Source organism: Spermophilus citellus (assembly GCF_964194105.1).
Source record: "Spermophilus citellus genome assembly, chromosome: 8".
NCBI classification, from domain to species: Eukaryota; Metazoa; Chordata; class Mammalia; order Rodentia; family Sciuridae; genus Spermophilus; species Spermophilus citellus.
Window position 1 is genome coordinate 61,444,946 of NC_138189.1, and position 21,072 is coordinate 61,466,017.

Consider the following 21,072-nt stretch of genomic DNA (forward strand, 5'->3'; position numbering starts at 1 on the left):
AGGTATATATACCTAACTGATTACAACAAAGGCTTAAATTCTCGAACATATGCTTATGTTCAGAAACTTGCCTGGCTTTGGGCTGTATCTGCTAGAGTAGCAGAGATATTTTGATAGTATGTCTTTGAAAATTTGATTCTAGTATACTAGTTGGAAGGAAAAATGACTACAAGTCAAACCCAAGGTATTTTAGTTCCTCGTCAGTGACGCCTAGGTATGCTGTGGGGTCCCATCCTTATAAAAGCATTAATTCCTTATTCCTTATTCTTTCATCTCTCAGTTTGGGCTGAGGGTGGAGGTTCAGCTGGGTCCTCATGAGGATTAAGTACACATATTGCAAAAAAGAGGCTTATATTCCAACGTCCATTGTACTTATGCTGCCTCCTGTCAGATAATACTAAGTGAGCCATCAATACTTGATAGTCTTCAACCTACTCAAGGGAATTCTAAAGAAGGCTCACAGTGATATTTTGAGTCTTACATGCTAATAGCTTGTGGTAGTCCTTCACTTGAAGGTCAGTTCTACTGGTCTTTGAGTCATATATTTTAGATGTTTACTATCTTAGTGTTCCTGCTATAGTTATAAGTGACTTGGTAGCCTTTCTTAAATGCTGAAAGGACTTTTGCTTTGAGGTCTGCTGAATTCATGTGTTGACTATTATGAATAGAGGGTGTTCCTCGTGCCGATTGAAAAATTGCTGCCATCTTGGTTCTGACCAAATGGTAAGAACCAAATAAGATGGGGAATACCAAGCAGAAACCAGGTGAATATAAAGAAGGAAATTAACATTTTTCTACCCATTAGAAAAACCACTTGCCTGCCCTCTCTAACCATATCAATCTGAGATCAGGTACTTGGGTATGTCCCCGAAGAGGGAATACTGTAAGCTGATACAGAATGAAGAATCTTGGGTGACATATATATATTTTTTTAAACTTGTCGGAAGCTAAAGGGTTCCGGCAGAGCATTGTCTGCTCTGACACAGTAAGACGTGTTCTTGTGTTCTTTGGGAGGACCTGAGGGGAAGACAAACTTCTGTGGGGAAACAAGAGCTCTGTTATGAGGGCACATACACAATGTGTGTAAAAACTTGACAGTGTTGCATGAGACAAGGCAGTTTCTTAAACGGGTTAGAGAATCCCATGTTGTCATGGTGATTGGATGTGGGACAATGATGTAGTTGATCGTGAAGTTCTTACCTGTACTAGGTAGAAAACAGGGTCTGAAAACCGAGGGCAATACTATGCTATCCTCCCAGGGTACAAAGAATGTTCCTGGACTGGGAAAAGGGTAGGAGTACAAAGAGTCCTCAACTACGAGATACTACCTTTATTTCTAATAAGGTTCTTCTAATTACCAGTCCTTGTATTTAATCCTGTCCCTGACTTGACTCTTGACAGCCCTGTGGTATAGACAGGATCTACCTATTTAGAACAGGGCATGGAATGCACTTGTGGCATATTCATCACTTGGATCTCATACTTTCTCAAACTGTTTCTAGATTCACTACTATAATGTGGATGTTTCTCCTTTGCACTAAAGTGTGGACTTCTGAGCTAGTTCTACTGGGATTATATTTGGTATTTGATAGAAATTTGAGTTTAAACTGCATGAAGCTTTACTAGGCAGCAACTCAAAAAAAAAAAAAAAGGGTTAGGGGAGAAATAAGGGCCTTTCTGAGCACTAGAACCTTGAGGCAGGGCCAGATCTTGGGTTAGGCTGGATCCTATCGGATGTAAACACTCTACAGAACTGCACTTTCTGCATTCTGTATATCTGGTTCCCCTATGAGATTCCACCAAAAGTGGTGTCTTGTAAATTTGCTCTAAACCCACAAAATAGAAATAGATGGGATTTTTTAGGAGTGAAGTATTACATGCCAGGGTGATTAGTCCAAAGAACTTGGAAGCTTAGTGTGCTATAGTGATGCTCATGATGGGCAGCAAAAGAAAGTTATGTTCAACTTGGGTATGTCCCCAAAGACAGAATAACTCATAGTTTACATGAAGACTTCAGGAAATTGGCTGGAGGTGAGGCTAGCCTTCAAGTTTACACTTCTACACCCTCAAGCATGAGGTAGGTGGGGTCTGGCCAATCCTGAGATAATATCAAATGTATCTTTCCTATTATGTTGGTGCAAAGTGCTTGGCTTCTTTCTAATGGCACTAATCTCTTCAGCAACCATGCTTTCTATGACCCTAATTTTATGTGGGCTGCTCTTGTGGCCAAACTGCAAGTCTTAAGGGTTTCACTGTAAATCTGGTTAAATTTGCCAGCAATATCTATGCCACCACCTTAAATGTTGTGCTGACTTAAAATTTCTATCTACTCGATAAACTAGATCATCATTTTTAAACTTGATCTCAATCTCAAGAGATGTTCCAAAAATTTTTTCCTAGAATATAGATAGCATAGATGGCTTCGAACTCAATCTCCAATAGAGTCCACATTTACATCCAAAACCTCACTAGCACAATTTTTACTGTTAGCATTCCTGTCAGTATTCTGGTCTTCTGGAAATTGTGCTAGAACTGTCTACCAAACTTTTCTTACAACAGTCTATTTTGTAACCTACATCCTCATAACTTTCCAAATTTCTCCTATGGGCCAAAGACTTCTGAATCCCACAACTGGGTACAGTCATAACAATGAATAAAATTCTCTGCATCGACTTTGTTAGCTCCATTACTTTGGACCTGAAGTGAGGCAGAACATCATGGAAGAAATGCATAGCAGAACAAAGCTCATTATAGAAGTGCAGGAGGCAGGAAAGTGAAAAGAAACAAGAGGAAAGAGAAACTTATGAGCATTCTCCTAGTCACCCACTTCCTGCCATTAGGCCCCTCTTCCTAAAGGTTCTACCACTTCTCAAAAGCACTACCAGCCCAGGACCAGGCATTTAACACAAGAGTCTTTGGATCTGGACTATCCCCAAACTATGAGCACAGTATGTCTGCCATGGCACATCAATCATACTGCTTATGGCAGGCTTAGTAGAATTAAAGTCAGCAAGGCTTTAAAAAAAAAAAAAAACTGGTCAAGTGGCCTGAATGTCTGGTTGGGAAACACGCTAAAAGTGCAGTGCAATTGCCGTTTCTGTCTTGGATAAATTTAATCTGGTAAAGGGTACCTTCTTTTATAGGAATGTTACACAGGATAATACTACCTTGGTAATTGTCAGATTATACTCTTAAGTAACAACTCGCATTTGTGGATAAGGAAATCAAGTTACCATGACCAGTGATCTCAAATCGGAAAGCCAAACCTCATTGAACAAGGCCAACAAAGTGCTACATAAAACTTTTTGTAGTCCTCTTGACATTTATCAAGCAGGCCCAACTGGCAGATCTCGGGTTAATAACTAAAGATGATGCTAGACCTGAGGTGGTTTTGGGTGGCAAAGCCTTAGAAAGGCAATATTTTCTAAACTCGGGTTAAGCCATCTTATACTGGGCTTGAGTGTTTTGGAAGACATTTGTAGATATTCCCTTGGTCCTTATTCCCACCTACCCAGAATACCCTTGACTTCATTTGGGTAAGTGATGTCTGTAAAAAGTACATGGATAAAGACATGAATTGGCGTGAACACACTTCATGTAAAGATATGAAAAATTGTGCTCTACATGTGTAATAAGAATTGTAATGTGTTCTTTCATGTATTTTAAAAAATCAAAATGTCTTAAGGCAGGAATGAGGATGTGGATGGTAGTCCTGAGTGGGGTGTTTTGGTTTTTTTTATATAAATACCTAGAAAGTTACAAATTCAGCTCGGTCAACAGCAGAAAGAAATGGTATATGGAATGTTAACAGAATGGAGGAACATTAGATCATTGGCTCTGAACAATATGAAGTGGTACCTCTTAAAACCAGGAAGCACTCGGAATGGTGCGTGTGGTGGGACGGGGGGGGGGTGGCAGCTAAATTTTGGAAGATCTAGACACCTCGGAAGCCCATCAATATGGGGTAGAATTAATATCCAAGGTGTCAAGGTTTTAGAATCTCAGCCTAGTAAGCACTCTGGACTTAAATGATGGGCTACAGCCTTTGGAATAGCTGTAGCCTTGGTATCTACAGGTATATACATAGGACATCTGAATTCTAGAGCTATTATAGCATGTACTTTGCCTATTTTTGAGCAGAAAAACTCTTGCTTCCCCATGCTTTGCCATTCAGGCAGACTTCTCTGTTATCTCCCATCAGGTCAGTCTTCCGAATAATGTCAACCAGGACCTCAACTTTGGCTGTAGTAGAAAAAATCTGTATGTAAAGGCAAGTGTGCCTAAAAAGGTGACAACTATTTCTGACAGTATTCCTGAGTGGGGTGTTTTTTCAAATGGGTCCAAAAAGTTACTGTTTCAGCTCATCTCCTATGCAAGAGATGAATTTGATCTCAAAGATGAGGTGTCTGAGTCCATAAGACATCAGTTTTAATGAATTCTCTAACTTTTATTCTTGATCAGATGTGGGGGATCCTGAGTACTTCACCCTCGCTGGCTGGCCATGCCGGTGGGACTATCGGATAAGCCCAGGTGTGAATTACTGGGGTAGATATCCTGGGACTCTCTGAAGTATTGTGGTCAGGAGATGGCAGTGCTTGATCATGCAGCAAACTGTTAGAGGAGAGGTTCCCTTTTGGGGAAGGGAAAAATGGCTCTGGCTGTCCAGGATGTTCCTATAGGAATATCCAGGGACTGTGGTCCTAGATGTAGACAGTTTGGGGGAAAGAAGGGATTAAGCTGATAGGAAAATGGTTCTCCAGGCAGATGACCCAAAGCTATTTAACAGGAAAAAAGCAAAGTATCTCAATGTGGCCATAGATGCTGAAGGGCTAAAGCAGAACAAAATGCCAGAGAAGCAAGGGTCAGCCCTTATTTCCGTGGCATCTACTAAGGCAAATGAATGCCACAGTAGTGGAGGATGCCTTGTTTCTAGAGGTACCTTTTCCTGAATGGGTAACATGATGTTTATACTCTTAAGTGTAAAACTGCATCAGAATGAATAAATACATGGCTATGTCTTCATGCTTTCACAATCGGTATGCTTTATTACGTATTTCCTATGATGCACTTCCTACAAATATTTATGTAACTTTTCTCAATGTGGTGAAGGTTGAAGAAAGCATGGCAAGTCAAGTGAAGTACATATTGTGGGCCTTGTGTGGCCTACAGCAAGTGGATGGCAGCTCATGGACATCCTCTTGCACCTGTGTCCAGCTGAAATTGGTGGTGAGAAGCTATAGGCTCATCCTGGTGTTCTCTAAAACTTTCAGGTTTTTTGGGAGGGCAGGTAGAAACATCTTGCTAATTGTCACAACAGATATGTAGATAGTGACTCCAGAGAATGGATTATCACTACTGAACATTTTGGTTCACCACAAGTCTGAATTTTTGGCTCTCCTGAGAAAATGGAAGATTGAAAAGAAAAATAGTTTACAATGATTCGTACTTGCCAAGTCCTGTGTTTTCCTTCTTAAGACATTGAAGGATTAATAATTCGGGCTATTGGTACATGTCTTACCAGGAACTGTAAGCAGTATGTTTTTCTAAGCCTGTAGTCACTGCCACGATCTCGGCACTGGACTGATGCCTTGGGTCCAAGTTTGTTGAGTCTATTGGCATTGTCACTGTTACCACACTAGAGAGCAATCAAGTCCAAGTTTGTCCCAGATCTGCAGCTGGTGTGTTCAGCTTGAAGTACCAAAAAAAGGGGGAGGGTAGTATACCCTGCCACCTCACCGTGACCTCTTTCTGGGGCCAGAATAGCCTAGATGCCTTGTCCGTGGCTACTGGCCTGTGAAGGGTCAATCTCCAGGCTCCTGTGCCATTCTTAAAATGATCAATTCTGCAAAGCTTTGTTATACTGAGCCCATAGCCCATTAAGATCAGTAAAGCAGTGGGTAGGACCAAGTTCTACAGTACTATGGTTTGCCTGCTTCTGAGGGGGACTCATAGTCCAAGACTGCTATACTGAGCCACACATGTTGGCTAGAGAAGTGTGATGGACTGGGGCCAAGAGTCTTCACCTGACACCAGACCTCTTCCACAGGCTCAGTCCAGACAATGACCTGGGCATGAAGGTTGACAAGCTAGGTTATACTTAATCTTATAGCTGTAAGGGCCTGTACAGTCTCGGGTCAGACAGTAATAGGTAGTGATGCAGGCTACAGCAAGTCCATCTCACCGGGGCACAGATCTGACTGGTGCCAGGGCAGGTCTAGAGGCTCTGTGTGCAATCACTGGCATGGGAATAGTTGTGCTGCCTAAGGGTGGAGGATGGGTGGTAGAGATGGTCCTGTTGGTTACTAAGACACTAAAGCTAGGTTTTTCCCGAGTTTATCAGACCTGTATGATGTAGGGGAGGATTGCCACCCCAGATTCACACCAAAGATAATGATGCAGGACAAAACTTGCATCTGTTCCAGCAATGCAGATCTCTGCCATACTAGATGTCAAAGTCTGATATGGACTTTATTCCCTCTCATTCCCCCAAGCAGGAGGCCTCTCCGTGTGCCTAGTTTGAGGAAGAATGACACCCACGAGATTTGAAGAACACTATTTTGAGCTTGAATCTTGTATGAGATTGGAAAGAAGTAGGACTGGGCAGCAGGATCAGTTACCTGAAATACAGACGCAATAATGCCTTGACCGGTACCAGCACATGTGGCCCATCATAGTTGTTTCATGGTGGCCTGAAATGACTGGCCTGTATATATCTGTGCTAAGTGATTTGATGTGGCTGAGTGGAGAACGAGATGGGTTTGCAACTGAAGAAAGTATTGAAGGAGGTCAGAGCTGGAGGATGCTGACAGGGGCTTCTTATCCCTGCTGTTAGAAACAGTTTTCCAATCCAGTGATCTTGTGACCTGGAATATCTTTTTAAGACTCTAGCCTGTTTTTTACACATGGGCATGTTCACCACAGAGCTTTCCTGCAAGATTCCTGCATTTTTGAACTCCCAAAAAGGAATGAGTTTTGGGTAATAGTCTAGACAAGTAAGAAGTGGGGTGACAAGAATGATAGTGTTGTGGTCTTATGATAGAAGACGATTTCCATTATTCTAGCTAACTTGGAATTAGACAGCAGTCATAGGAATAAAAATCTTGAACAATTTTGACACACAGAACTAGTATAATCTGTATGCCTCTCATGAATGTCACTCCACAGCTTATAAAAATCAACTCGGGGGGGCTTAGGACATTTTTGTCTTAAAGCCATCCTTGATCTTAAGTTTTCATCCTAGTGGTAAGATAAAAATAATTGAGATGTACAATCCAGCCAGAATCTGTCCCAGTGTCTGGAGCAGAGGCATTCTAGGTCTTTTGGCCCATGCTCCTCAGGTTGAGACTTCTCTAGAAGCAATCTCTGACAGGCATGAGGCCAGAACACAAAGTGCCCTACTGATAGGACACTACACTAACCCTTTACTTGCCTCATGACAACAAAAATGTCAACTTCTTTGCAAAAGAGAAGTAGGAGGAAGAAATCATAAGAGCCCCTACTGCCAGGGACAAGTGCCAGGATAAGCATGGAAATTGGACAAAATGGACTCTATTCGAGTAGCAGAGGGATCTCTTATGTGAAGTCTGATTTCCCAATAGTAAGAGTTCTCCAAGAAAAATCTATTGGTTGTAATGTCACTGAAATGCACTGTGGAGTCTTCTGAAGCTATATATTAATATGCTATCAAACTTCTGACAGTCCTGATTCACATCAGACCCTTCTATCATGCATTACAACCTGACATGCAGATACACTGGAGGCTCCCTCAGTTTGAGGTCTGCTATTGGAGAGCACCAAAGGTGGGAATAGAGTAAATGAGCCAGGAGCAAAGTATGAGACAAAGGAGAGAGAGGACTTGAACAGCCTGTGTGGGTAGGCAGCCTGTGAGACGGCCCTCAGTGACCCTCCTTGCTGGCATTCATGCAGGGGATAAGCATCTTCTCTTGAGGGTAGACATAGTGACTTGCCTCTTGATCAATGTGGCTTCCAAGGTGACATGGAGACAATTGCTTCTTTTTGTCTATTCCTTTGAGTTTTGTCATGATATCTTCCATGGAGAGGTCTTCATATCTCAGCAAGGAACAGGAATAGGCTCATTCCAACAGGCTGTGAGGAACTATGGCTTGCCCTCAACTGTGGGTGAGCATGGAAGTGGATATTCGGAGGTGTGACAACTGACATATGTATGTACCTGGGAGTAAATCCCCCTCCTACGTGAGATTTGAAGTGAGAACACATTTCTAGTCAATATGCTGACCGACATGAGATTTTGAAATTGGAGCATCTAGATAAATTTCATCTGCAATCTTAATCATTAAAACCTGTGATGTTTGCTCTTTAAATGTTATAGTAATGTATTCAGATAATAGTTTTGAAGAGCTAAATCTGACTTTTGTATGGATTAAATTTGTAGATTGGAGGCAAGATACTGGTAAACCAGTCTAGTCTTTACACATAACCTGACTCAGTATTAACGTAATTCATGTTGTTGTTCTATATACAATGGTTGGCCTACTGATAAAATTAAGGCTCTCATTTTCTCAAATAAGACTCCTAAAGTAGCAGTCCATGTCTCTCTACTACTGCCTTTTCAATCTTAATTACCTAACTCTCCTTCTTATTAACAAGAGGATTTGGACCAAAATAGATTGATGGCCAATGTTTCTTAAGTATAGGCTTTCTCTTAAAATTGGAAGGTGGCATAGATCCTTCCAGGATCAGGCCACAGAGTTAGCAAGGACGGGCATCAAACCCTTCCTAGAGCTTTTACTGCCTGAGAATCGTCCCCTCCCTACACACATACCTTAGTACCACCCAACAAATCCCCCCTTTACCTCTCAGCAGAGGGAACTACCTACTAATAACCTTGAGGTAATGCTATCCCCAAGTTCTCATAAAGATTACGGTCAACATATAAACTGAAAGGAGTAATCTTAAGATGCTTGGATATTGTTAGATTTGCATTCAAGTCCTAATCATTCCTGTTTCTTAGTTATAGCTCTTGTCCTATTTTGGGATCTTTTCCCCTGAGTAGTAATTCCTTGCTCACTTGTAAGGAAACTGGTCCACATCCTTGCTAAGGATACAATAGGAAACTATCTGTGCTTTGTGAAAATTTTCCAGTTCTTGGGGAACTCGCTCAATGTATTAAAATGGGAAATACATTCTAAGTGCACTGGTTTATAATTGGCTTAGAATTTTTTGGTTCCTAAAAGGTACCATGACTTTTAGACCAAGTCAACTGTTGGGTTTTTTATGAAACTTTATAGGAAGGAATAGGGTCTCTAGTGGGTGTGTTACAGAGAGGGTGCCAGGGCTGGACAACTGTGGCAAGCAGATAGCATGAGAATTTAGACCACAGCCTCCCAGATGCGAGACCATTCAGTTTCCAGAGTAGAAAGGACCCTGGATGGCAAAGTCTTGACTTGAATACCTCCCCAACAGGAAAGAACAGTTGGCCAGCCCGTAAGAGGTTAGGGTTGAGATGCATACCATGATAAACTGCCAGTTCACCATGGGTAGGGGCTATGTAGAATGTGTTCAGGAAATAGTTAATCTTTCAATCTTCACGTAGAACTCAGAATTATTTGTAACATGGAGCCAAGTTTGACATCTGGTTAATTTCCAGATGACCCAGAAGAACCTCATTTCCCACTTCATGTTAGTGGGTAGAGTATAAATCAAAGTTGGACCTTGAGGTCAAAGCTGTTATATTGTCCTAGAATAGACCTGGCACCATAGCCCATATACCCTCTTCCCTCTATCAAATATGAAAAATAGAAACGCAAGGTATACGTTTGAATGCCTATGTGCCACATATTCATGTGGCAGAATTCTTGAAGCTGAGATTCTTGAATTCTTTAATTTACATTTTTACTACAAAATTCTCAAAATTGCATCTTTAAAAACTTACAGCATGGGATGAATCACCATCCTATGTTTAGAAAATAATTAGACTTTATAGCAACAGTAATGACAGCAGAACAGGAAGAAGCACTAAGTTCTAGCCTCTTACCCATTCCCTAGTGAGCTCTGCTCCAGAGCTAGCTCAGATGGCTGAAGGCCATCTGAACCACATGTTTTCCCTGGGCCCTACAACCACTGAAGGTGACACGAGTCCCCTTAAGGGGCGTGAATTGACTTGCAATCTTGCCTCTTCCAGTTTAAAACATCCCCTCAATTTCCTCTTGTGTAGCTGGAGGACTTTTAGATGCTTTGTTTAGAAACACAATACATACCGCCATCTAATTCTTGGTCTCTGGGAGAATTCTGTATATTGGCTTGAAAAGACCAGGAAAGGTCATGGTGGTCTAGGAATGTCTCATTTCCCACATCCATTCTGTCCTTCGCTGTGGTACCATTTAAAGCCCACCAGGCTCCTCGGCTTTATAATCATCCTCATTCCAGCTACATGGCCCTCTATCTGTTGATGTTAGCCAACATGGGAATTTGTAAGTGTTCATGTTTGTCTTGACCCCAACTTGCCCCAATGATAAGGTTGCTTAATTTTTAGATTTCAGCTTAGTGTTTCTGCTCTAAGTGAAGTACTCCTACTTTATGCTTTGCTTAGCACCCTATGTTCCTTCCCACTTCTACCAAAATGTGTGACCACGTTCTAGTCGGAGGTAGCATCATCTAATTCCTCTTGCACTGAAATTTGAGATCATACTTATTTGCTAAATCATGTATTGCTCGTTTTTGTCTGCTACTTTTCATAAAATATGTCTTGCCTTTATTCCTTTTGAAATATTTCATAAGAGGTTTTGAATACCAGGAATACTAGACCTCAACCTGTAAGCAGTTTCTTCACCAGCTTCCCTCAAACTCTAAACTTTTACTTTCTACCTTCTAATATCCTCGAATTTAATGATATGTACATCAGACATAATTCAAACAGATGTTTCCCTTAGCACCCTAATTCCCCTTTCTGTAGAAGCCATTTTCATGGTTTCCTCCCAGAGATTCTGTACACATTCTTATTTTCCTTAAAGTAGATTCAAGGTATACTACTTTGTACCTTACCACTTTAGAAACTTAAAATCTTCTCACTATATTGTTTTGGTTTCTCAAAACAGAATTTGAGATAAGGGGCTTATTCCCTTTTCCATGGTGGATTTGTTCTAGTTATAATTAATGTGATACAAAATAGAAGGTCCTTAGCTCATTTGCCAAAGCAAAGATCTAGACAGTTGGCTATAGCCTATCTGTAATAAAAACACTAGTAACTGCCAAGTGACTGTTTCTCACAATCTGTTTCCTAATGTCCCTTATAAAAACACTTCCACAGTATGAGGGATTTAGCCTACTGAACTACTTTAATAGGAGTACGTATTAACATTAGCCTGTCCCTAACCTCGGTTAATAGGTGATGTTAATGTTAAACCAATTCTACCAGCTTCTGTAACTTAAGGACAACTTGTATGGGCATCTGTTTAAAATCACTGACTGCCTTCTCTTGTCCTACTGTTAAAAAAAAAAAAAAAAAATTGCTTGCCCAACGGTTGTAACTTTTATCTAAATACGGTAGAAGTGAGTGACTTAAGAATTCATAGGAATTCTACAATTCTGTTGCAAGTAAACATAGACTAAAGCTAAAATCTTATGCCTGTTACTTCAGAGTTTATCACCACATTCATTGTTTTATTCAGACTTAAAATGTATTTGAGTTGTGATCTCACTTTTACTTAATTGCTGAGTGACTTTCAGCCTCTTTGCTAATCTCTAGGCTTCATTTCCAATGACAGGAGGAGCTTTCTCACACACCTCACACATGTTCTTGCATTTCAAATGCAAACAAACTGTTCTTTCTCTTGGCATGTTCTTTTTAAGAATGGCAGTAAGATTATACCTTTCCAGTGAAAATTTGCTGAGTTTCCTTCAATTAGATGGGCATTCTCACTGTTGCTGGAGGGGAAATCTATCTCACAAGATTAGACCCTATTAAATATTGCGAGGAAGTTACTACAATAGCCTAAGGATATGAACTTTCGCACCAGGCTCTGAAATAATTTGATTACTCACTGATTTATAATAAAGATCTTTAACATTAGTCTTAGCCCACCTAGATTCTACCTTTTATGTGATTTACTGTAACTGACATTCTATTCTGGAAAAGTGGTGGTAAGACTGACATGGTCTCTTGGTCTAAAGCTAGACCCACATGTGGAAACTACACACCAGATGTGTGCACAAGTTCTTTGAATGTCCTAAGATAGAAATGGAAGTAAATGTTTGCATGACCACATTTTCCATCTAATAGTGCTGGACTATAGTGAACTACAGATCCACCTTACTGATGGGCAACCTTAAAGTTGTACTGATTCATTCCTTCCCCATCATGGCCATCCCATATCCTGCTTTGTTTCCTTCATAGGACTTATCCCCACCTGTTTGTCACTTCTTTAGAATGCGCATTGCGTGAGTGAAGGGACTTTATCCTGCTGTATCCTCAGTACCTAGTATGGTAGGGTCCTCCAAAGGAACAGAATCTACAGGATATGTATAATTATAAAAGGAAATTGCTAGATTGGCCACTGAGACAAGACTCTGAACATGTAAGCAATCTATTAGCTGGAGAGCTGAGAAAACCACTAGTTTATCTAAGATGTTTGTCCTATTCCAAGTCTATCAACACAGACCTGGTCTGAGGCTTTGAAGGGGTTTATCAGGCATGAGCTTCCCTTTTTGACCCATTCAGGCCCCAGTCTCTTAGCTAGTACCACCAATGTTCAGGGTGGGTCTTTCACACTTAGTTCACTCACCCATATGCCAACTATTCTGGAGACATCTTTATAGACACAGCCAAAGTGTGCTTTACCAATTTTCTAAGGGTGTCTCAATCCAGTCAAGTTGAAAAACCAAGATAATCTCTCAAATCCACCCCTTTTCAACTTAAGTGCATCTCCTTAAAGCATAATTGCCACATAAAACAAGTTCAAACTTCCACTTAACATGATATATCATGTTCTTATACAGGTAGTTATAACTACCCTGTAGAAAATTGAAAATACACTAATTCCTTCCCCCGAACAGGAGGCAAGGTTTTTTTGACAGCCTATAAATATTATTGAATACAATGCCAGAATTTCAAGTGTTGAGTTCATATCAATCTTGTTACATGATTCAGAAATAAGAGGAAAAGTTTCACAAATATACTAACAAAATAAGACTCGGTCATTTTAACTGGTCACATGGTCATTGCTGGTAATTATCGGTACCTTCTTAAACTTCATACTCTGTATTTTCTTTGCCTTCCAGCACTTCAACAGGTCGTGGTCCTTTGCTTGGAGGGGTATCCCACACCTTCATTCCTCTGAAGGATCTGAGCCATTTGAAGCTCTGCTTGGATTAGGTTGCTGTCTCCCATTGACTTTAATCACAGAGCTGGTAATACCAAGAGATGCCCTAAGAGATAATCCTCCCTTAGATTTTGAACTTCTTCATAATGGAGGTAACAATTTCCCCTTGATAGTCCTGATCAATCAACCCCACCAACGCCATAATTCCCTCTTGACTTGTTGATTAAGGGGCACAAGGAACCCAGGTGTTGGGAAAGTCTTAATTTCCAGTTCAATAAAATTACTGTTCTGGTTGAAGGATTCTTTCCTCTAGAATTATGATTTCTAGGCCAGATAGGAAAGGTTCACAGGAACAGGAAGCATGAACTTTGCTGGTGGGTCACTAAGTGTAATGGTGAGGAGTACCATTACAATTTCCATCCCTTGGAGTCTTGATTCGTGAGTCCTGGTTATGGGATATAGAAATATAATCAATGGTGGTTAGGAGCACATACAGCCTTCTGTAGAACCTTGCCCCATACCTGCAAGGTATTGCTACTTACATGATGCTGTGCTGGTGTCTTTAAAAGGTTATTCCACTACCTAGCTGCTTAAGAATGGGAACATGAGAAGACCCAGTGGATTTGAGAATGAACCCATTACCTACTTCTTTGGCTGTGAATTGAATTCTTTAGCCAGAAATGGTGTGTGGAATATTATGATGGTGGCTTGGGCATTCTGTATGTAAGACTTCTGCCAAAGCTACCATCTTGTGCACTTATGTTAAAGGCAAATCCATAGGCAGAATGACAAAAAGAGGGACATGTCCACATCTTGCCCAAATGTCTGTTGCCAATTTTCCAGTTTCGTTCCTTTCAAGTACCTAACTCTAACCAGACTATTGGTAATAGTCCATGAGTCGGTACACAACTGGAATGTCTGGACATTTCTTTTGAGTATAATGGATAACCAGGTTCAGTGCCCCAAGATGTGCCTGCTGGGAAGAGTTCTCTTGACTGTCCTTCAGGGATATCTAGAAGGGGTTATAAGGCTATAGCTGTCGACTTTCGGGGGTGTCTGTATAACATGCAGAATCATCTGTAAACCAGGCCCTAGTATTTTTATCAATTGATCACAGCATACTTCCCATGAGGCCATACACATAGGCTGATAAAGAAAAGGCTGTGTAACAGGCATAGGGACCATGGGAATTTGGACCACTTCACCATGTAACTTGTTCCTTCAGGACCTGCTCAGACCCCAAAATATACCACTGCCATTTGATGGATTGCTGCATTGTACATCCAACTTTATGGCTTGGTGGCACAGGTAACACCTAGCTCATGATGGGTAGCTCCAGTCATGTGGTAGATTGGTGACCCATGGTCATGCATTCAGGCCTGGTAGTACTCCTAACTCTCTCAAGGAGAATAGTTGTCTACAGATGATGGCAGAGCCTTGCTTCAACATTGTCTTTTGCAATTTAACTAGGGATTCCAAACAACATACTTACTGCCACTGACAACCTCAAGTATCATTGGGTCTGCTGAGTCATATGGTCCAAAGCAACCTGCTCAACAACCTGGATCTATGGCAGAGCCCTCTTCAGTTTGGGACCTCATGTAAATTGGCAGGGTTTTTTTGGTTGTTCGGGAAGAAGTGGAATAATACACCAAGTTGACAGTGGTTTGACTTCTAATATCCAAAGAGGTCTACTAGATATTGCACTCTTCTTGGTTTTAGTAGTGGCAAGATACAACTACATACCTCTTCACCTCAGAAGGGAAAACTTGGCATGGCCCACACCACTGGATTACCAGAGATTTCACTGAAGTAGCAGGCCCTTGAGTTTTAGTTGTAATTCTGTTGACATGCAAATATTTAAGAGTGGTCGCTATCTTGCCCATGCATAACCTCATTAATGTAATGGGGCCAGTGTAATAGAAAAAGGCAATTGACATCTCAACTAAGTCATGTGAGACTAGAGTTCCTCTGAGATAGGACAGAGAAGACGGTTTGCTTTTAGCCAAAAAGGCCAAATATATTTCTGGTGAGCCTTCTTGTCAGACATGGGGAAAGATATTTTACCAGAGCAAAAGCTACATGCCAGAAGATGTAGTTTCCTTGCTTCGACGGATTAGTACATCTGATACAGCACTTACTTTAAGATTAACCAAGTGATGACTAACTGTAATTATCATTCTCTAAAATCTATCCATCTTCTGCATAGGTCGTATGGGAGAGTCAAATGGGGATGTGGTGGGAACCACCTTCCTTGCAACTTTTAATCCTTCATGGTGGCACTAATCTCTACAATTTTTCCAGGTTTGCAGTACTGTTTTTAATTTGCAATTTTCCCAGGTAGAGGTGGCACTAAAAGCTTCCATTTTTGCATTCTTCACTATAGTAGCCCTCAACAGATTAGGGAACCAACATGGGTATTTTGCCAACTCTAAGTATTCCTATTTCAATTATACATTCTCAGTCTAGGGAAATGAACCCAGGGTGGTTTTGGAGACTCGCCAGACAGTTTGAGTTGTGCTAAAACTCAAATCACTTGACCTCCATGAGTCCTAACTGCTTGCAGGCCCACGATGTTGTGGATATCATTGACTCAAAGTGGATTCAGTATCCAATAGTCCCCATTCAGATTATATCCTCTCCCCCAATGTACAGTTATTGTGGTAAAAGCCCTCAGGTCCCTTTGGGAAAGGAGGGGGAAAAATATTAATGTCTCAGCTAGTATACCAGGCCCAGGCCCTTTCTGAAGGGATCTGATGACCTCTCCAAGCAGTACTATGTCTGGGGTCTGTAAACTCACGTCTGGGAATTGGTTGAAGAACTGATTACTTTTATGACTGAGTTTTGGTCACTTGACCTGAAAACTATTGACTTATACAAGCAGAAAGCTTTCTTCTGTAAATATAACCACACAAGTTTGGTTGACTGTTGACCAATAGATTCAGTGAGTGGAGAGGCAGAATGATAAAGAGCTTTATTAGTAACAAGCTGGCATTGTTGGAAGATGGTTGACTTCTGCCCACAACAATTTCTCCACTTAAGAGAATGTTTTATGTGACTTCTGCCCCCCACCCCAACAAAATGTAAATAAATCTCAGTCGGGTGAATACCTCAGTTGTCCAGTTTTAAGAATAGCCTCTTCTAGAGTGTGGGCTGAATACATCATCTCATTCACATAGGTTGGTGGGAGTTGCACTCTAGTGGATCTAATAAGTGAAAGCCTCTATGGCGATTATAATTTTGCTTTTGTGGTCAGGGTTTCTTCCAGGTACCTGACCTCTTGATTAGAGAGTTCTTGGGAAAGGAAGGTTTTGTTTCTAGGTAACTTTAGTATGCTTTAAATCAGACTTCAGGAGGCAGCTAAATCTCAAGAGCAGGTAGGAGCAAAAAGAAACCTCTGAGAATTGTCTTGATGGGGAGGGGCTTATGTGTGCTCTCAGAAACAGATCAACTGATGTAGGCATGGCTTTGGTAAGACTGTCCCTGATTATGACCTTGCCTCTGTCTAAGGAAAGGACATCAACCTTGTCTTTAGCTTAGTGCTTTCACTTGGCTCCTGCCACTCTGGACTCCAAGTATACCTACTGAATTTAGGAGTTTGAATCGAGTGACAGCAACTTCCACTAGAAATTCTGGCATGTTAGAAAAGAGCAACGACGAAATTCAAGGTTACTGTTGCTCCCCTCACAAATCTGATTCTTAAAATAATGAAGGGGTACATCTTGACTCTTATGCTTTGGGTCGGGGTAGGTTTCATGTTTCATGTGGGAAATCCACTGTAGCATTCCAATATTTCTAAACCTAATTCCTTCAATGTTTCCTCTAGCTCATCCTAAGTGGGCCATCTTTTCATCTTTTGTTCTGAGCTGGCTTATTTCACTTAACATGAACATGATGATCTCCAGTTTCACTCATTTTCCTGCAGATGACATTTCGTTCTTTGTGGCTGAATGATACTCCCTCAAGTGCATGCATGTGTGTGTTCACACAGATTTCCTTTATCCATGCATCCATTGCTGAGCATCTAAGCTGATTACATAACTTGGCTGTTATCAATGTGGGTATGCAGGTACCTCTTTTTGTAAGCTGACTTGGACTTCAAGTATGTACCCAGGAATAGTATAGGTGGATCATATGGTAGTCTTATGGTCTTTTTGAGGAACCTCCATGTTGGCTTCTATAATGGCCATACTGATTTGCATTCCTACTAAGAGTTTGTGAGGATTCCTTTTCATTGCATCCACATCAGCATTTATTTTTTGGTAATAGCCAACCTGACTGGGGTGAGATGGATCTTGGCATGTTTCAATTTGCATTTCTGATGGGTAAAAGATGTTGAATTTTTTATTTACTGGCCACTTGGACTACTTTAGAACTCTGTTCAGATCATTTTCCCAATTACTGACAGGATTGGTACTTCGAGTTAACTTCTTAGCTCTCTATTCTGAATATTCTGTCATATGAACATCTGGCAGAGATGTTCTCCTATTCTGCAAACAGTGCTATAGTTGTAGACAGACACAATAACTTTAAGTGATGCTGAAAATTGAACTCAGGGCCTTGCATGTGCTAGGTGAGCACTCTACCACTAAGTCATAACCCCAGCTTGCTGAGCAGGTTTTTAACTGATGCAATCCTATTTGTCAATCCCTGCTATTTCCTGGGCTATTGGAGTCCCAACCAAGAAAATTGCTTGTACCAATATCTTGAAGCGTCTTCCTCAGTAGTTTCAAAATGTTCAGATGTTAAAATTAAGGGTTTCAAAATTCACTTTCTCTTTTTAACAGAATAAGAGAAATCTAGTTTCATTGTTCTGTAGATAGTGTCCAGTTTTCCCAGCATCATATTTCGGGTTTCACTAGAAAGCCAATTTCGGAAACAAACCAGGTAAGGGAAATTCATCTCTAAAATTCTTAACAAATTAAGGTTCTTCAGAATTAGAACTAACACACATGAATTTTAGATTGGCTTATGATCAGATCAGAGGCTGAATAGTTCCACAATGCATTCTTCAGACTGGAGAGGAGAGAAAACGAGTAGCTGCTTAGTCTAAGATGCTTGCAGCCTCAGAACAAGAGGAACCAAACTGAAAAGACAAGACAGTAGCTTGACATTTGTAATTCTGGTATTTGTAGCTAGAAAGATTGCCAGGTTATTTTCTTATGTCCAATTTAAAAAAAGACAGCCATGGTCTGAGGCTGAAGGCCTTGAACCCCCACCTGCCGGTGTAAGTTCACATTCAAAGCCTTTAGAATTTGACGTCTATCCGCAGGTGGTGAGAGCAGCAAAAATGCATCCCCTTGAGGGGTTGCTCACATGAGCTTCCCATTTCTTTGACTTTTCATTCCCTCCAGTCCTAGCCTGTTGGATGGTGCGAGCCATGTTCAGGATGTCTTCCCCACTCGGCTTGTTGAGTCATTTCTGGCAACGCTCTCGGAATACCCAGAAATATGCTTCATCAATTTTCTAGGCATCTTTAGATCCAGTCAAGTTAAAAAACAAAACCAAGATAGCCATCACACCCAAGATCATACTTGCCTGCACATAGATGTATAGTCTTCAGCTTATCAGATAGCAGTTGGGTGGACTGCTGTATGGATTATCTATGCCAAGAGTATAGCCTTTTGCCTTTGCTTAGTAAAGGGACACTTTGTCTTGAGACTTATCTGACTTCCACAGAAAACACTTGCTAGGACAAGACTTGGGTGAACTAGTCTATATGAGGATAGGACAGCATTTAAAAAAGAACAAGGCAGGGGAAGGGGTCGTATTTTACAATTAGGTTTTTTTTTTTCAGGAAAGCAGACTTCCTGTTTTTCTGCAGTTGAAGAAACGCTTGTTTCTATTGGATATTCTTGTTCCTCTGTAACTGGGACCAGTGTTAAAATCACACTTTCCTCATCGAATTGCTCCTCAAGGAAGTTATTCTCAGTGACCCTGTCATTTGCGCCTGACATTTCCAGGAACACCGGGAGCAAAGGCAGCAGGGCTCAAGACAGCTATGCGGTGTGAAACAAAACCTAATTGTAAAATACGATCCCTTCCCTTGCCGACCATTTTGCCTCCAACTAATAAGGTTTCTCGGGATACATTGCGAAACTGCCAACAATTTGAGTACTGATGGCCAGAAAACAGAGGTTTATTTGAGGCTACAGAAGCATGCATATCCCGAACAAAAATGATATTCCTGAAACATCTCAGGAGGCCAGATTGAAGCCAGTTTCCAGGAAATGGAAGGCAGCGGCCAATGCAACAGGGCTTCAGGAAAGGCATAATAAGGTTAAAAGAGAGGAAGAGACTAACATGATTGAAGTGGTAAATTCGGCTCAGGAGTCCTATGGCATCTTGGGCAAGGATCGCTGCCAGAGCCAATTGGCGCAAGGCTGTGAATTCGTGTCCCATCCCTACTTCTGTGGAGGCCTTTTTGCTGCAAACTTCTGGTGTCAGGTAGTGTGTGGTCCATGGACAATTTCTTTCTGCAGAAACAGCAGGCTGGGTTCGCCTGCAGTTCCATGCAGGTCAGACTTGGGTCCCTGACACTCCCAAGAGGATTTCCCTCTTCCTGTTACCTGCCTGTATTTTTCCACCCTCGGGACTAGAAGATAATGTTATGCCCTGAATGTGTAAAAAGGAATAAGATGATGCTGAAAGGATTAATTATAACAAGAGAGAAAAAGCAATGCACTGTAGGATACCAAAAGGTGCCACCTTAAGCAATGTTGAAGTACTATTTTGATCTGAAGGCAATTGAGAAGAAACAAAGTTTTCTGCTTTCCCACTATTGGCCCCAAAACAGGACATAAATTTGCAAATATTCCTCTTCCCTCCCAGGACAAGTGGTGGAGAGCCCATAGGTAAATCATCACACAGCCTGATGAATGCTGGGCTGGTTTCTGACCGTATTTCATTTTCAGTGTGTCCTGATCATTTGTGTCAGACTCAAGTATTAACTATATAGAGAGCTGCTACGTTTATGGGGAAACTGAGCAAAAGAGTTCTTTTATGCTTCTCTTTAATATTAATTTTGTCGTGTGTACTAAGATTGAACCCAGGGACACTCTACCACTGGGCTATAACCCTAAACCCCTGCCTCTTTTTTTTGTTTTGATACTGGGAATTTAACCACTGAATCACTTCCCCAGCCCTTTTAATTTGAGACAAGTTCTTCCAAGGTTGCTTAGGGTCTCACTAAATTGCTGAAACTGCCCTTGATCTTGCAATCCTGTCTCGGCCTCCTCTAAGTAGCTGAGATATAGGTGTACATTATCTCACCTGGCTTTAATATTAATATGTCCTATTAGTGTTGTATATTCCTTAATTGATGAGTCAATATTGGTATATAATTTTGGTGGTGGGTGAGGTACCAGGGATTGAACTCGGGGGCACTCAACCATTAAGCCACATCCCCAGCCCTATTTTTGTATTTTACTTAGACAGTGTCTCATGAGTTGCTTAGCACCTTGTTAAATTGCTGAGACTGACTTTGAACTTGAGATGCTCCTGCCTGTCTCCAGAGCCACTGTGATTACAGGCATGTGCCACCAAGCCCGGCCTATTATTAACTACCTATTACTAGTTATAATGAATTATTATCTTTATGTGGCACTGAGGATCGAACCCAGGGCCTCACACGTGTAGTCAAGCACTCGACCACTGAGCTACAACCCCAGTTGTATATTTGGTTTCATGCTTTTTGTTGAACGTCTTATGATTTTTTGTGTATGTGTGTTTGTTTGCGTTTTACTAGGGATTGAACCCAGGAAAACACTACTAC

The 21,072-nt window shown here is 41.2% G+C and overlaps 1 pseudogene across 1 annotated transcript; it reads left to right on the forward strand.

The window, feature by feature from the left end:
- Positions 1-19,299: 19,299 nt before the first annotated feature.
- LOC308654683 (developmental pluripotency-associated protein 2-like) lies at positions 19,300-20,011 on the forward strand (annotated as a pseudogene). The gene has a single exon. The product of its transcript is annotated as a developmental pluripotency-associated protein 2-like (transcript).
- Positions 20,012-21,072: the final 1,061 nt, after the last annotated feature.